A 14,302-nucleotide genomic window follows, 5' to 3' on the forward strand; every position below is an offset into this window, starting at 1 on the left:
CATTTTCCAACAACGTCAAATCTAACACAACCTCGGTAACCAAACTTAAAGACAAATTGAGACCAAGCCGATCACCCAATGAAGTAAACTCCATTCGCCATCCTAACCCAAACCATTGCGCAACAAGCAACCAAAATCAAAATGAAAACCACAACCCGATACAAAATCAAGAATAAAATCCCAATCCTAAGCAAAATTGTAAACATAATATCAACCCAAACAAGATTAAAAAAATCCAACAATTAAATTTGAAAAAAAACCCACTATCTAATTTTTTTCCACCTGCAACCCATGCAAAATAGCAACCCAGCAACAAATAAATAAGAAATATAGCAACCATAGAAACCCAGCAAGAAAAAAAAATGGCTGAAAAAGGAAACCCATCGGTGAACCTAGCACGGCCACCATTCAAAATAGAAGAACAACTAGTGAATATGTGCTCACAGACAATGACAAATAAAAAAGAAAGAAGAAACCCATAAAACCCACCTAACCTAACTATTCAACTTTTCTTAGAGTACCACAAAGCTTAGCTCTCTTAGGGATTACACTTGGTGAAAAGATAAGGTGTCAGGACCCATCCAAAATTCCTTACCGGAACCCTAGACAAGCCCTGATCCTAAGGATACCCTATCGGACCCTCCAATGGAAAATCCGACAAAACCTCCTCTAAGGGATGGACTTACCACAAATTTCCTGCACTGAAAACACACTTCTATAAACATCCCCTTATTCCTCCCACAATACTACAAATTGGTTCCACAAATTTACAGCACTTCAAATTAACAACAGTAATGCAGTGCATAATTAATACATAAGTGTCCAATACAGTATACATAGCTTCAGGAAGTACTATTAAATATAGAATACAACATGGATGAAAGAAATATTACAACTGCAATAAAAGAAGAACAGGGTACTTCACGAACTAAGACAGCGATGAAGATCAAGTCCGCTCTGGATGAATACCAACAACCTGGTACCTAGAGGAACGGAATTTAAAAATATGAGATGCTAATCATCTCAGTGAGTAACCCTATCTACTATATAATTATAGTACCATGGTAATAAAGTAGATAAATAATAATTAATTGGAAATAATAATTTCTCTCAAAACCCTTACAATTCTCTCGGTTGGAAAAGTTTCCCTTTTAAAACCTTTTCACAAAACCCTTTCTTCGTATTCCCCAAAAAACCAAGACATCAATTTATTCAACTAAATATCAAATAAAATATAATAAGTCAGGCATCCAAAAATTATAATTAGAAGAAATTAATTTATTGAATAATTAAGTAAAGGGAAAAAATTAAACCAATTTAAAATCCCCATTCGAATAAATACCAAAAGCAGTATTAATTATATTTTTAATTCCAATACAATTTCAAAATATTTATTTTAAAATCCCAGTTTTGAAATCACTTGATGCACCCACTATATACCAGTGGCGCCAACAGTACCCAGCGTCCCAAGGTACTGCCAGACAGGAGGTTATAGAGAGAAACCGGCATATGGTCGCGTGGCATCCCACTGCACCGCTGCAAACAGGTGTCCCGGCCATGGGGGGCGGCCTACCCTCATCCGATGGCAACCACAAGACAACCCCATAAAATCACCTGCGCGCTACTCACACCTACCCACGCGCTAATCACATCCGTGTGCACACTAATCATATCACATATAAACAGAACACTAGTACGTGTACGGTGCATCTAAAAATCATAAAATCCACATATTTATTTTATATCTCAAAATCTCAAATTTTCCATAACATACCGGGTTTATTCCATCCAATTAAACCTGTAAATTTCCCACAATTCCTTTATAATCATCGTCATAAATTCATTGCATAAATTCCAAAATTTTCAAATCCACCAGCTCTCAAATCCACCAATTTAAATATTCAATTTTTCCCAATAGCATAAATATTTTTGAAATATAATAAATTAAATCACATAATATTCCAGGGGCATACTTATAAAAATTGAAGTCACCAACATAAACAAATATTTTCCTTGAAATATTTGAAAATCAAATCATGCCCAAAATAATATTAAAACCACAAGAATTTCATATATAATTGAATTCCACAATTCTCAATACCATAAAATAATTTTCACATGGCATAAATTTATATAATGCATATTTTCTTTAATCAAAATAAATTCACCAATAATTTCCACAATAAATCAATTAAATATTTGGCACATAGAATATAAATTCCAAATATTCAAATCACACATAATATTCACAAATTTAATTTCCGAAATTAAATTGAAGGTGGATCACTCACCTGGAGCACGCAATTAATCCAAGATCTACCATGGGATCAATTCCACGACTCACCCGTACTCCTAGAACACAATTCACACACAGTCAAATAAATTAATATTTTATTCGGGTAAATAATACCCGGTACCTGGGGGGTTAAACACAAACGTTATCCAAAGTTGGCGAGTAATATACCGAATCGAAGCTTGAGCGACGAGGATTACAAATCCGGTCTTACTTTCCGAAGATCGGACCCATGGTGGCCGAAATCTCGCTGGAAAGCTTTCGGGATTCAACTCTTCGATCCTCTCAATCCGTCGCGAATTGGCGGAAAAGGATCCCAGATTTGGATTCAGGGGGTCGGAATCCGTGGAGGGGGACCGGTGGTGCAATTGGGTACTCGCCAGAATAGTGACTTCCGGCGAGCCGCCGTGGTCACCGGCAACCATCGCCGGCAACGGCGCGTGCGGTGGCCATTGGCTGAGATTTTTGGGGGTTTTGTAGATCAAAGGGAGAGGATTCCAACGGGACCGGCGGTGAGGCAAACAGAGGCCGGACAGCGGAGAAATCGGGGTTTGAAGATTTTCGGCGCCTCGCCGGAAAACGCTCCGATCCCGGCTCATCGGAGGTCTGGTGGCCGTGAAATTTGGTGGGCTGGCCGAAAATGAGGAGGTGGTGAGGGGTGGCTGGCACATGTGGCCTGAAAATGGCCGGAAAGGGGTCAAACGGCAGTGGCCGGCGGTGGAGGGGAAGATCGCCACCGAGCTTCGCCAGCTCGATCTGGGAGCGTCTGGCGGCCGGCGGTCGTGAGATTTTGGGGTTTGGCCGAAAATGGGGAGAGGCTTCCGTCTGGCCCGCGCGTGTAACGAGAATCGGCCGAAAAATTTATCAATTCCAGCGGCCGGTCGTTTCTCTCTCTCTCTCTCTCCTCCCTGAGATTTTTGTCAAATAAAAGCCACCGTGGTGACACTGTTCATCCACGTGGACCAATCAGGTGATGACACGTGGTGTTACTATGCACTTAAGCCAAATATAATAAAATATTACGGTATTCGGCAAACTTCACACGTCTATAACTTTTTAACCAGATGTCTGATTTAAGCGTGCCGCTAGTCCGTAAACTCGTATCGATGAGTACTTTACAACCATACAACAGTCAAAGCGAAATTATACAATGATAAAAAGTCAACTCCCGGCACCTTTTGGATAGTTTGCACCTCGACTTGTTTTGCCCATAACTTTCAAACCGTAGCTCCGTTTTCAACGTGCTACTAGTCTACAAACTCGTGCCAATGTGTACTTCGTAATGGTACCTCAGTCAACTTAGAATTCCATCCGAGTCAAAAAGTCAACTTTGACCCCTTCGATCAACGATCAAAGTCAATGGTCAACGGTCAACGGTCAATCTCGGTTAAAGTTGGAAAACTTCCGTTGTACTTTGGGACGGGATGTTACATAGGGATTGCAAAATGCGACTAATTTTTTTAAAAAATATTAATAATGATTTTAAAATGTCCAACAGTGATGTTTGCAAACTGGAGGACAATACAAATGATTTTAAAATTTGATAGAATAATTAAATTGCTTAATATTTTATTCATTTTTGTGTAAATTGCTACTTATTTATAATATTTTGATTCATATTCCAAAAAGTACATTTAATGGGTAAAAAAAAGCTAAAGGAAAAAATTCAAACAACTAATTAAATTTATGAGTTTTTATTAACTATCTATTAATATTTGCAAACATATGAATACGACATAAAATTAATTAAAATATCAAAAATTAAGATAACAGACGACTTTTTTTATGTTAAAACCAACGTCTAATCATTTTTAAATTATAAAAAATTAATTTTGTCGAACTTTTTATAATTTAAAAAATAATTAATTTTAAATTGAAATACAAATAAATTAAATGGATAGATTAACCATTTTACAATATAATATATTTAATATTTATATACATATGAATAAAATATAAAATCAATTACATACAAAAAATTAAGATAACAAGCAAAGCTTTTTATGTTATAAGCATCACCTAATGCTTTTAAATTATAAAAAAAAATTAATTTAGTCAAACTTTGAATAATTTAAAAAATAATTAATTTCAAAGTGAAACACTAAAAATTAAATAAATATATTAATTATATTGTTTGATAATGCTAATTAATATATTTAATATTTATATACATATGAATAAAATATAAAATTAATTAAAATTTTAAAAATTTAGACAACGTATGATGGTTTTTATATTAAAAGCGTCACCTAATGCTTCTAAATTATAAAATAATTAATTTTGTCAAAATTTTATTAATTTAAAAAATAATTAATTTAAAATTAAAACACAAATAAATTAAATAAATAGATTAATTATTTTGCTTCCATTGCTAATTAATATATTTAATTAATATTTTAGTACATTTGATTATATTTTTATTAATTATGTGTTAACTATCTATTAACTATTTGTTAACTATCTATTATCATATTTTTATTTTCTATCTATTAATTATGTGCTAACTATCTATTAACTTATTAATTTTAAAATAATCAAATTTATCAAACTTTTTTATTATTTTAAAATCGAAACGCAAATAAATTAACTTTATAAATTAATTATTTTGCATCATATTACTAATTAAAATATTTAATTTTTACATACATATGAATAAAATATAAAATTAATTAAAATACGAAAAATTATGACAGCAGGCCACCCTTTTAACATTAAAAGCATTGCCTGATACTTTTCAATTTTAAAATAATTGAATTTATCAATTTATAATTTATTAAAATTTTAAAATAATTAATTTTGCCAAACTTTTATTAATTGAAAAATAAGTAATTTAAAATTGAAACACAAATAAATTAAATGAAAAGATTAATTATTTTGCTTCATATTGTTAATTAATATATTTACTATTTATATATATAAAAATAAATCATAAAATGCATTAAAATTAAAAAATTCACAATAAAGCCGGTGATTTTTATCTGAAAAACATCACCTATTCATTTTTAAATTTAAAATAATTACAACATACATCATACTTTTAGTAAATTAAAAGTAATTAATTTAAAATTTAAATAAATAAGTTAAATTAAATGAATAAATTAATTATTTTGCTTTATATTGTTAATTAATATATTTAATATTTAGATACATATAAATAAAACATGAAATGTATTAAAATTTCAAAATTAAACTCTTAGGAGAAATGTAAGTCATTAAAATTTATGAACAATAATAATTTTAACATTTGAATAATGATTTACTTTATACTAATTAATATTTATTTATTTTGAGTTTATTTTAGTAATTTTTTAGCATAATTTTTTTATGTGCAGTATGAGAGTGTAATATGTTCATAAAATGATATCAATTAGTTTAGAGCTGAATGGACAACAATTATGATGTCAAACATTTCATCTCAATAAGTATAGTAGTTTAATTACTTTTATTTATACATAACTATAAACACTAAAATTATTATATGAATTAATATTTAATTGATTTGAAATTTTAGTTTGCAAATATTTATTTGAATTTTCTTGTCCATTAATTATTTTGCATAAATCTAGCTATTAAACAATCCTAATTTGACAAAATTAGAAGCAACTTTCAAATTAAAAAAGAAAAACAAAAAACAAAAGACAATGCTTTTTTTATAAAAGCATCACTAGATATGGAAATACTTGACTTTTTTCTCAGAGACTTTGCTAGATATAGGAATAGGTGACACTTTTGCTAGATGTTGGAACATGTGACGCTTTTTAAAGGGTTCCTAGATGTGTAAACAGGCGACGCTTTTAAGAAAACATCGCTAAATGTGTGAACAGATGATGCATTTTGAAAAAAGTGTCATTATATAAAAGGTGAAATTTTTTTTATAAACCATCACCTAACACTTTTTTGACATAAATAAAATAAAATGAATAAACATTTAAAAAATTTTTTGAATAATTTTTTTCGAAGACAAATACTAAGAAGAAATGACACAATTATTAAGAAGAAATCTCTTAAAATAATTTTTATTTAAAAAATTATTTTTACAAGGATAAATAATTGACATATCATTAATTTATAGAATATATCATTAAAAAGTAAATTTTAGCTTATCCATCTATTAAATATTAAATATATAAATTAATCATATAGGAAGCCATCATGGGGTTCACATTTTCACCATTGAATAAATTATTTTCTTAAAAAAATTAAAAAAAAAACTATAAGAAAGTAAAATTGAGAGGCTATTTATTTTTTTATCTTATGTCTTAATGTAAATTATTTAAAATCAGAGGACATGTTGATTTTCTTGAAAAATAATAAATTAAAAAATCCAAATAGGCAACGCTTTTCAATCAAAAACTGTCACCCAAACCTTATTTAATTAAATTTTTTACACATTCTTTTAATTTGCAAATTAATAAGATCAACATTAATGAAGCATAAATCAATTAATTAAATAGTTTATTTATTTTGGTGTACACTTCTAATTAATATAATTAGTCCTTTCATTATACAATCCAAATAGCCAGTCATTGGCTTGAAGAGAATATATGGCAATAAACTTACTTTAGCAATCTTCAAACTCAATTTACAATAAAAAATCATACACAATATTATGTAAAGCAAGCTTGATACCCACATACTGCTTGTAGCTCTTCAACTTTTCAGTTACTTTCTTCATTATATACCATAAGCACAACCTATATCATGGATAAGGAAAAACAATTTCAATTGCATTTTGCATGGCTTTATCCTGATCAGTAATTATTGCATTTGGAGCACGGTTATACATACATGAAAGCTAACACTGAAACAACCATATAAATATTTCTGTATCCTCATTTGATATTAAGCCACATCTAAATAACGTTGGCTGTCCATGATGGTTGACTCTCACAAAAAGTGCAAAGGGCATGTCATATTTATTTGTTAAATATGTAGTATTGAATGTCATACATTCCTAAATTCTTTATTTGCAGCCTTACTCCTTCCATCTACCTAACATAAATTTTTTATTTAACCCTCATCATCTAAATCCATTGCATAAAAGAAATCCAAATTTTCAACTTGCATTTTCAAAAAATACTTCCTTCCCCTAACCTTAACCTTCTGATCTTATCTATATAATTTCTACATCTTTCTTTAAAAATGCCAAATTATTATCATCTAGCTTCAACTACTAAAGAATTGAAATTCTTGTTCGGCCTTGTTCCAATTTTATCATTAATTTCTAACTTCCTTTGCATATATGGCTTCATTACTTTGTAACTTTTGCAATATCGAGTTTTACTTGGAGTACTTAATTCATAATTATGTTAAAAAAAGATAAAGCAAACTTGCCACCTTCTATTAGAACGTATAGCAGCTCTAAGCCTTGCCAAACATCATGTTTTTGTCACTGGATGCATTCTAAAAGTGTTTCTAAATTTACTTCTTGATTTTCCTTGATGTGAGCAAGCAAATGTAATGTATTTCAACTTTCCGTCATCTCCTTTACTTGATGTTCTCTTGAAAATTTCAAATCCGTTATTCTTTCCATATATATTATAGTATTCCTTTAACTCATTGATTGAGTCAAATAACATTCCAACTTTAGGCTTGTCTATGTCCTCTAGGTCTCCTACATCTGTTGTATTCTCCATATCTTTGATATAAGTTAAATTTAATTATAAAAAGAAATAATATCATAATAATTTAATCATAAACATACCTCAATAACATTTTTAGATTTTGATAGGCCATTTTTTAACATTTTTGACTCAAACTCATCCACCTTTTCAAAGGATTGATAAGTTTTTCGATCATTTAAGTGTGCTTCAATGCCATTTGGTTCTAGAAAGGCAAAAACAAAGAGAGGAAAAATATTAATAACATGTAATAGAAATATTATAATAGACATCAGAAGAACTTGTTATTTCATATGTTGAAAACAATATATAATACAATAGTTGAACACTATAATCAAATATAAACATAAATGGATAAAAACATGATAAGATTGTTTAGGCTATAAAACAAATCATTTTCTTATTTTCAAACTAAAGTTTCAAGCATGATAATCCAACAAAAAGTTTTTAAATAAAAAGACATAGAAGAAGAACATAGGTCTTAGTTACATAATTCAACCAAAAAAAAAAAAAATGCTCTTGGTTATAGAATATTTGTTACCATTTTGATAAGAGTTTAGCTTTTAGCAACATCAAAAAATAATAATAATAACTACACACAATCATGGCTTCCACTATGTGAGGATCAAAGAAGCATATACAAAGTTAAATTACTTAATTGCCAATTTTATTCATTTATAAATAAATCTGTACATAAATCCTGTAACAATCCTTAACAAAATACCCCTATTGTACAAGTTTGACCAAGTTTAACCAAGTGGACTGTGTGTGGGTCCCACATTGACTTTTTCTATGGTTAAGATTTTAATTTAACCAATGTAACAGTGTGTAGAGCTCGTCGATTTGAGTTCATAGACTAGCAGTATGCTAAATTTCGAATTACAGATAAAAAATTATGGTTTTGAGAAGTTTTAAGCATTAATTTTATATCAGTATCTAAACCAATCTCAATTTTTTGTCTGTTAGTGACTCAAGGCTCTATATAAGCCTTGGAGAGCATGTCCAATTGAAAAAAAAAAAAAATCTTGAAATACCTATTTTGTCCCTCAAACTCAAGAAATTTCTCTCTAGACCCACTGATTTGAACAAGGTCATTTCGAACCCATTTAATATCCAGCCGGGTCATCACTATTTTGCCCAATTCCGACCACCAACTTCATACACATGCCACAGCAGAGGGACACCCACATGACGGTGAGCTATGTTGTGAAATTTCATGGTGAAAGGCTGGCCGATGAACCCATATCAGTCGACCAAAGTCGACGGCGGGCAGCAAGGTGGGTCACTAGGATTTTTGTGTTTTCTGATGTTTTAGGCCTAACCCATACACCTTTCCCCCTATTTTTGAACCCTCTAAACTCATTTACATGCTACTTTTGTCCAGGTTCTTCTCCGTTTGAGAGATACGTCAACAAGAAGTTCGACTGAGATTTCCATCAAGTTTTACGGCCACCGGAGACATCGTTAAACCAAGGTGAGCACACCATTATGTTTCTTATCTCTTGGGCTTTCTATTGATATAAAGTTATAAATGTTGGACGTTGTCTAATAAATTTTCTATTTTTGGGTCAATTAATTAAATACCGGATAAATTTGAACTGTGTTTCGACAAAATTGAAGTTGGAATAGTGAAATTAGATATTATTAGGATCCATTAGAAGGTTCAATTTCAAAAGATTAGCCTTTGAGTGAAAAGCTCCAATTTTGGGTACTAAGTCCTAAGGGTATGCGGCATAATTGGATCAGCCAATGTCTAATTTATGTAATTTTATAATTATACAATTCATTCTAAGACATTTGGTACACACCAATGTCTTTGGTTTAGTTATTGGAGCTTGAGAAATATTTTTATTATATTACAGACAATCATGTTGAGTCTGGAGACAATCCTGCGGGATAACAAAAGTTAGCATGTATAGTACTGTGAGTGATTATATCTTTTTAAAATGTTTTGGGCATGCTAATATATAATACATATATGTTTTGAATATTTTATGCATATGTCGCTTGATTTAAATGTTTATTTTATGCATATATGAATATCTGCTTTTACATATATGTGTTATCATTTTATTATACATTTGATAAGCTTTTAAATGGTTTTTAACTCTGATAAGTTCATAGTGAACTTGTGGATCATGCTACTTAAATATTTTGGTATTTCAAATGAAGTTTTAAATTATTTTGGAAAATAATTGATTTTAAGAAAGTGGATTGGAAATCATATGTTTTAAGCATGTTTAAGTGTTTTATAATTTTATATGCTTAAAAATGATTTATGGTATATTTTTCATTGTGGTATTTTTGGTTTAGCATGAAATGATGATTTGAAAATTTTGAAATATTTAAATAAGTGGTTGAGTTTGAATATTAAATTATGATTTGTGATACAGTATTATTTGGACAAATATGATCTCATAAGATTTTTTTATGGATACTGTATTGTTTATTTTTAATTGATGTACTATATAGTATCAGTGTTTTGAATCAGTATTATATCATAGTCCGCGGATTTCCCACAGTGCCGTAAGGTTGGGTTCATCCCAACAGTTTATTATTATTATGGGCTGTGAGGTTGGATTCATTTCAACGGTTTATTATTTCCACGGGCCGAGAGGTTGGGTACATCCCAACACTTCATTATTGCCACGGGCCATGAGGTTGGGTACATCCTAACAGTTTATTATTTCCATGATACTTTCATTCATTAAGGGTCATGAAGTAGGTGTATCCCACGATTTACAGTTTGGTATATCGTATGATACATTATATATGTTCTGAGTATATTGTTGATTCTCCAATATTGTGGTTATTACTGCATTTTCATAATTATTTTGTGAAATTGTATTTATAATATTTTATGCCTAATATTTATATCTTGATTAAGACATTTTATAATATTATAAGGAACGTTCATTTTATATCTTTTTGAGCATTGGTTTTATGATATTGAATTGGGATATAAATTTGGGTTTTATAAAACGATTTTTAAATGGACAACTTTTCAAATGAGTGGAACTAGAAATCTTGAGAGAAAATTTTACGGAAATAAATTATTATTTTTCTATTTTGCTATGCCACTTATTGAGATTTTTTATCTTATGTTTTATTTGTTTTAAATTCGTTCCCCTAGGTCCAGACAGTTAGTGACAGTTTACCTCGCATACCGCTTGTCACTTCATTCTTTCCACAACAGCAACAGTATCTATCTTTTTTTTTTTTTTAATCCTTATCTTTTTGGACTTATTTGTTATTTATTTATACTTCTAAACTTTGAAAATACTCTTAGAATGCTCTGACCTAAATACTGGATATAGTAGAGACCATATTATATATATGTTAGTTATGGCCTGTAGTATGATGGGCTGGTTGTGGACCATAGTTGTGAACTTTTATGCTATTGTAGTTTTATCTTTATATGGAGATATTATTTGTTATTTCATGTTGATGTGTAAAATCAACTCGCAAGTGCACGAATCGTTTTCAAGTAATAAAGTGGAAAAATAGGGTTGTCATACCCAAGGGATTAAGTATTAAGTACCAAAGATAATTAGGTTTTGATAATATTTGAACTAAAATTTAAGATGGCAATTGAAAACTAAATAAACTAAATTAAACAAAAGCAATGAATTAAAATTAGATCAATTTCAAGTAAGAGAGAGAATTGAATAATTATGAATACTAGGGCATTTGATTTCACCACTAACTATTCCAATTTAATTACTTAAATATGTGAATTTAATTAACTAGTAATTTTGTTAACCACACTTGATCACAAAATTAATCAAAAGTAGTTTCCACTCACAATTGATAATATTCACATAACCTAATTTATTCCTTCTGGCCTATAAATTAAATCATGCAAATTCATCAAGCATAGATTAAGCAAATAATATGGCATGAGACATAACTATTTTCCAATCATTTATGCATTCATGTAAATCACTGGAGATCCATAATATTATCCTTTTCCAAGCTCAAATATTATTAAAATAATTCATTCCTTCCAGCCTATGAAAGCATTAGGTATACCAATGATTTATTAACAAAACATATTATTAATTAAATAAAACTCAACATATATTAAAATAATTAAACCTTCATAGTTAGGGCTACATCATAGCCCTAGCTATGAAAATTAGTTCATGGTAAAAATAATTTCAACATCCATAATTATTAAAAATAATAAGATTCACAATTAAAGCGAAAGGAAAAGAGAATAAAAACTATTGAAGAAATTCTCCTCCAAGAGCTCTGAAAGTGGTAGCCTTCTTCTCCAAGCAAGCCCACGTCTCTTTGCCTCCTCCAAGCTCTCCAATTGATCTTCTAAAACTCTAAAACTTTAAAACCCTAGAACCCTTAAGAGAATCTTAAAAACTCCCAAAATTTGGTTTGTTTCTATTTAAGCCTCCTAAAAGCTCTTAAATAACTCTCTAAACTTGTATATCTTCCTTCAATGTGGTGGGGGCTATATATATAAGACCTTGGAAATCTTTTTCTCTCTTTATTTTCAATGTGGGAGTCTTGGAAGATACCTTTTTTGGGCCATGAAAAGGGTTGGATGAATTTCATGTGCAAAAAGGAAACTTGATATTACTTGCTCTCTACTACTTTCCTTTTATCTAATTCCTCCTAAAAAAATAGTTAATTAGTCTAATTTACCCTTAATGAAGCATGTGACATGACATGTGCCTCATTAATAATAAATTAACCAATTATTGCCACTTATTTTTATCTTGGCCCTCAAATTGCCTTGATTCCCTCTTTTGATCAATAGTGGAGATTTAACTAGAATATTATTTTTTATAAATTCTAAACTTTAAATGATGATAACTCTTTGCTCGCACCTCGAAATCCAAAAATAACGAGACATTTGAAATCCTCAGATCGTGATGATTCATATGACATCCACTTCCATCATGAAATTCCTGATAGAATCTTTATGGAATCTTCAAGGTATCTTTTTGGAATTTTTTTAATGCTTAGTCCGTTCGAGCTCAAATCTTGCTTCCCACCATAATTCGACCCAAGGAATCTATTTTTATGGTTGTTTTCTTAAAATTCTTCCTCTTTTACCTAGATTAAGAAAAATACATAATTAAGTATCTTTCCATAACAAATTAACACAAACTAACAAATATTAAGCTATAAATATGGCATAAAATCATCAATATTTTAGACCTAACACATGTGTTCGCTTGTCTACACTTTAAGTGGGGTTCTATTGGATATTCTCTAAGGATAGTCTAGTGAAACTTCACTAGGCAGGATCACTTGAGAGATTCTAAAAGGGTTCCTGGAGCAGGTCCTATCAACTCATACTATCTAATAATCAAAGAGACTCCTATTGATTTCAGAGAAGTAAGAACTAAAAAATGGGAGAAAAAAAATCAAAAAAAGATACAAAAAGAAAAAAAAGCAAATAAATGAAGGTGTAGTGCAAAAAAGTTACAATTAGCTAACTAGCCTTCATGTGTCAATAAGAACCATGTGCTACTTTTGACTTGAAAGTGAGATGAGCCATGTTAGTCTTTTGACTTCAATATATAATTCTCTTTTAAGAAAATAAAGCCTAGACAAACCTAATTCAAGATCTTCAATATATAATTCTCTTTTAGAAAATAAAGCCTAGACAAACCTAATTCAAGATCCCACAAAGTTTATAAAGACCAATTTACCTGAGGAAACCTAAATCAATAAACAATGCCATACTTGCTTTTATTAAAGTCATGGCATAGATTAATACATACTCAAATTGCCTAAAAACACAAAAGATGAGAATTATCTCAAACAAGTAGCAGGAGACTATGAGAGAACCAAAAAGGAACACCAAAACTACTACCTAACAAGTAAAAATAATAGGTTATCCTAATAAAGTAGCATACAATACTAAATTTGCACCATCTCTTAATTCTAGGGCTATTTTCAATGCCAATTTTAATGGCAAGAAAAACAAAGATTGTAGTAAGGAAGCTAGGGAATATGTGTTATTTCTTGAGGTAAAAAGGAATAATAATAATAAAATATATTGGAAACCTTGGACATCCATATATCATCAGTGATAAATAACATGATTTACGTAGAGCAACAAGACATGGAGCCTTTGGTTTTTGCATGCCTTTGTTAAATACCAAAGCAAAAATACTTTTAGAAATTTTGTGAATAAAATTTCGTTTCTAGACTTAAAATTCCCATTGTAGGCCGAAAGTCATTCTTATATGCAAACTAAATTATTCTTCTTTGGTCTAAAATTTGTATGAAAATCTAGAGCCAAAAAATATAAAAGAAATAAAAGAAAAAACAAATAATAGAAGGCAATAATAAAAAATCCAAACATTCTAGTGATCTCATTTTAGAAGTCTATGAGTGAAGTTATAGCTCAATGGGA

Source organism: Ziziphus jujuba, chromosome 12, assembly GCF_031755915.1.
Source record: "Ziziphus jujuba cultivar Dongzao chromosome 12, ASM3175591v1".
In the NCBI taxonomy this organism is placed as follows: domain Eukaryota; kingdom Viridiplantae; phylum Streptophyta; class Magnoliopsida; order Rosales; family Rhamnaceae; genus Ziziphus; species Ziziphus jujuba.